This window comes from Rhincodon typus, chromosome 37, assembly GCF_021869965.1.
Source record: "Rhincodon typus isolate 14 chromosome 37, sRhiTyp1.1, whole genome shotgun sequence".
NCBI classification, from domain to species: domain Eukaryota; kingdom Metazoa; phylum Chordata; class Chondrichthyes; order Orectolobiformes; family Rhincodontidae; genus Rhincodon; species Rhincodon typus.
Window position 1 is genome coordinate 3,120,912 of NC_063368.1, and position 5,258 is coordinate 3,126,169.

Sequence of the window (5,258 nt, forward strand, 5' to 3'; positions counted from 1 at the left end):
TGTGGATTTTTATATTTGGCTTCGAAGTGGAATATCTGAGGAAGTTACTTTACACTTTATCACGTCAAATCAAGGAGTGGAATACTCTGCCACTTTTTTTTAAATGTTTGTTTTCACCAAGTGGACCATCAAGGCTGACATTTATTGTATATTCTGACTTTTCCTGAGGAGAAGGTAGTGATCCACTTTCTTGAGCCCCTGAAAGCAATGCTGGATCACTGGAGAGGGAAGTTAGGAACAACCACTTTGGACTGGGACTGGAGTCACATAGGTAAACAAGGTAAGAATGCCGAAAACGCTGGCCTATTTGTTATTCAGTGAATAAAGCCAGAAGGTCATGGATTCAAGTCCCCCTCTGAAGGTTTGAAAACATAGTCAAAACTGAAACTCCAGTGCCGGTACTGGCCTTTTGGAGATGCTGTCTTTCAGATAAGACTTCAAACTGAGGCCCCTTCTGCCTGCTGAAGAAATCGGTACTATTTCAAAGACAACCTGGCTTCCTAGCCAATGGTTATCTCTCTACCAATATTATTAAAATTATTATTTTGGTCATTATGGTGTTTATGTTTACAGGAGCTTGCTTTTTATAAATGGGTTGAGGTGCTTGCTAGATTACAATAAGCACCATGCTTCAAAAATACTTTTTAGTATTAGCTGTAAGTTGCTTTTGGGTGGTTCTGGGGTGTGCCGAGGATCTGAACAGGACTGTTGAAATGTCTTTTCTGATGTGAAAACGGGATATTTTATTGTATGGAGATAGTTTTTTTTTTCTCGGCTTCTCCCCTTACTTTACAAAGAGACAACAATCTCAAGCTTTTGATAAAACACTAGTACAGATTTGCAACTGGTCATCAAGTTTGTTGTTGTGGTTTAGCGTGAGCTGGGATCAGTCCTGGCTGACCTAAACAACTCCTTGAACTTAAAGCACGATGCTGTGGGCACTGGCCAAGAACGTGTTTACTATGCCAATCCTTTCAAGATCACTGAGGCAAGGACGAAAACACTTGGGAGCAAAAGCAGTAAACTATTTTTTTTTGTTCCCCCTCTTCTCAGTTCACTGACTCATGCTGGTATTTGATTAGCTAAGTGTTGACAAGAGTACCCTTTGGGTACTTTTCATCTGACAGTTGTAGGGGTAGTGGGAAGTATGAGGTGTTGGTAATGCCTAAGTGGGTAGTGTTTGCACCTCAGCATTAGAAATTTGTGGGTCAGCTTCCACTCGAGACTGTGTCATCTAGGCTGATGTGATTAGTGCAGTACTGAGGGAACTTTCACATGGGACATTAAACTGAACTCCTCTGTTCCCCCCTCAGGTCAGTGCAGAAAAGAAAATCCACCTGCAGCACTCTGAAGAAGAGCAGGGGAGTTCTTTTAGGTGTACTCCAAGATTTATTCCCTCAACAAACATTGTCTTTGCCACACTGTACTTTGTGAGACCTTGCTGTATGCAATTTCATTGCTTGTTTCCTTGAATCCACCAGTGACTACACTTGAAAAGTTCTTTGGAATTCTGAAGTTGTGCACTACATAAATACAAACATTTTACTATTTAGAGATTACATCAGAATCCAATCCTGTCTGACTTGAGGCTTTATGATCTGACTAGTTCGAGGCCAAAGAACACAATGCTCTCTCTCTCAATATGAGCACTGAGGTCCTAGGAAGAAAGGTTTATAAAAGCAAAAGGCTTCCAAAATCAGAATTAGCAGTTCAAAGGTTAAACTTCCACTGGTGAGCCTGTAAAAAAAAAGAGGCAAATGTTTCTAAAGCAAGTTTGTGTGGGTCAGCTATTTAAAGGATTTTTTAAAATGTCACTGCAATTGTGTTTTTTCATTCCAGAATTAGGATTTAAATCTGGACAGATGAAATGAACATTCCTATCTGCCTGAGGCAAAAAAAATGATCCTGATCAGTGTTGACGCAGAATGCGTACAAGCCAATGACCCAATGACACAGTATCACATGAAAAGATTGGGAAATCCTGCTCTGAAAGACAATGATACTACCGTACAAAGCATATCTACAAATATTGTAGGGAGGAAAGAACTGACAGAATGACAGTAGGAAATAAAAGCAACAAAGATGGGCCACAAACATAAAACACAACAAAGAAATTCTTTCAATTTGGTGCTTAAACAGAAAGAGGGCAATGAGATCAGATGTGAGAAGCATAAAACTTTTAGACCAAATTAAAATGTACTGTCCGCCTGTTACAGGTTCCTTTTTTCAAAACCAGGAAGGTGGAAGAAATATTTACAAGGATACTGAAAAGATGTAACTATCAGAAAAGATTGAACGGGCAGATGTTCTTTTTCTAGAAAGCGGCAGAGAAGAAGTGGGTTGACAGTGGCATTGTTTTGATGTCACAGAACTAGTAATCTAGATCTCCAGGATAATGTTCTGGGTACTTAGGTCTAAATCCGACCATGGCAGATGGTGAAATTTTATTTCAATTCCTAAAACTTTAGCCTAAAGGCCACTATGGAACTATTTGCCATAAAAACCCATCTGATTCACTAACATCTGTTTAGGAAAGGAATCCTTAATCTCAGGGCAATTAATGATCAACAATAAATGTGGTCTAGCCAGCGATGGCTATGTCCCATAAATGAATAAAAAGCAATTAAAATTCAAAAAGTGATTGAAAGAGATGTTTCAGAGAAACTTTGTGCTGAGAATGTGAAATTTGCTACCATGGGAGCAGTTGAACTGAACAGCATATGGGAAATCTGGATAAATAGTTGAGGGAGAAGGGAATTAAAGTGATTTGTAAATGAGACTTGATGAAGCAGGTGTGAGGCCTGTGTAAGTATTATAGGCTGAATAGTTTATTTCAATGCTGGAAATTCTATGTGAGCATTCAAAAGGACTAGTGAAATATTGGCTGAAATGCAGAGGTAATGAAGCGATTCTTCAGATATGCAGGGCCTTTGTTAGATCCCGTTTGAAGTACTGTATTCAGTTCTGTGAATTGCACCTCAGCAAGACCTCAGGATGCAGAACGTTACTGTAGCTGAAAGGGTTACATTATGGGGACAGGTTTATATAAACTTTATTTGTATTCTCTGGAGTTTCAAAAGTTGAGGGTGATCTAATTGGGATGTTTGAAATGATGAATAGATTTGGTAGGGGATTACAGAAAGATTTATGTCTTAAAAGATGATATCTGGATCACAAATGTCTAGCCTACATGTGACTTCAGACACAGCAATGTGGTTGGCTCTTAGGCTCTTAACTGCCTTCTGGGCAGTTAAGGATGGGCAGTAAATGCTGGCCTAGCCAATGATATCCAAATTCCATGACTGAACAAATAAAAATTTAGAACTAAAATTCAGAAACAATTTATACCCAAAGGCTGTGCAAATGTGAACTCCCCTTCCAACTTAATTGTAGACCAGGCTCAGAAAGCTTTATGTTCTCTTCCTGTTCCTATGTCAGAATAAAATATGATAATTCAGTCAATTTAAAAAACAGGGGGAGTGGACAGCAGCATAAAGGATTTACATATATAAGGGAGTGAGACTGTTGGTTAGCTCAGTTGGTTTGCAAGCTGGTTTGCAAGGCAGAGTGGGACCAACAGTCAATAGTGTGGGTTCAATTCTTGCACTGGATGAGGTTACTATGAAGGTCTCCTGTTTCCTGAGACATGATGACCCTGAGGTTCAACCACTACCAGTTATCTTTAATGAGCGAGCAGCCCTATGGTTTGCTAAGACTTTGCAACTTTCCCTTTGTGAAAAGGAAGTACTACCATATTAAATAGGATCAGATTAAAAAGACCTATGGAGAGTATAAAGAAAGATTTAAAGCGCAGGCATGTACATGGACAGTGTGGTAAATAAGTTAAGTGACCTAAAATCACAAATAGCTGTGTGGAAGTTATGACATAGTGGCAATAACAGAAACGTGGTTTAAATGATGATTGACTGGACATATTATTCAAGGTTACAAAATGTTCTGAAAAGATACATCACAGAAATAGGCCCTTTAGCCTAAGTAAAAAGGAAAGTGGTAGCAAGCAATGACCTACATAACTATTTTATTCTTTTGGAAGCTGTGAGCATCAATGATAAGGCTAGTATTTATTACTCATCCATTCTTGCTTTTAGTGGTAGTGATGAGTCACCTTTTTGATTCGCTGAAGTTCATCTGCTGTAGGTACATTCAGAGTGCTGTTAGGAAGGGAATCCAGGATTTTGATCCAGCAACAGTGAAGAAAATGCTATAGTTTCAAGTTTGAATGGTGTGTGGCTTGGAGGGAATTTGCAAATGGTAGCGCTCCCATCTTCTAGGTAGTAGAGGTCGCAGGTTTGAAAGATGCTGTCAAAGGAGCTTTGACTAGTTATTACAATGATATTTGTATTGCCACAGTATTTATATGGCTGGTCTACTTAAGATTCTGGTCATTCATAATCCCAGGATGTTGATGGTGGGAGATTCAGCAACGGTAATGCTGTTGATTGTCAAGAGGAGATGGTTAGATTCTCTTGTTGGACATGGTCATTGCCTGGAATGTGAGGTGGCAAATGTTAGTTGCCACTATCAGCACACGCCTGAAAGTTACATAGATTTTGTTGCATGTGGATATGGACTGCTTCAGTAACTGAGGAGTAACAAATAGACCTGAACACTTCAATCATCAACAAACACCCTCATTTCTGGCTTATAATGGAGGGAAGATCATTGATAAAACAGCTGAAAAAGTTGGACCTAGGGCACTAGCTCGGGGAAATCCTGCAAGAATGTACCAGGACCTATGATCCCTTTAAGCTGCACAGCCACCGACAGGCTCCACGTACATTGATGAATGGCTTCTGCTTCCAGAAGCAGCTGCTGTGCACAGACCTCAGAGGTTCACACAGTGGTAAGAGAAAATACAGGAATGTTGCCCATGACTTAAGATGATTGACCTCCAACAACAGCAGCCATCTTCCCTTGTGCTAGGAATGACCCCAGGAGTGGAGAGATTTCTCTTTTCCTCGATTTGTCTTGATTTCAGTTTTCCTAGGGATACTTGATGTCTGGAGCAGTCATTCTCATCTAAGCTCTTGTTTCCATGTTTGGATCAAGGTTGTAATGAAGTCAGGAGCTGAGAAGCTAGGACAGACTTCAAACAGAGCATTGCTGAGCAGGTTATCACTGTGCAAGTGCCATGTTATAGCACTTGAATTTGCTGAAGACTGATAGTGGACTAATGGAGGCCTGCTTTTAATGGACAAGACACAACTGGACAATTTTTCACATCATCAGTAGATGCC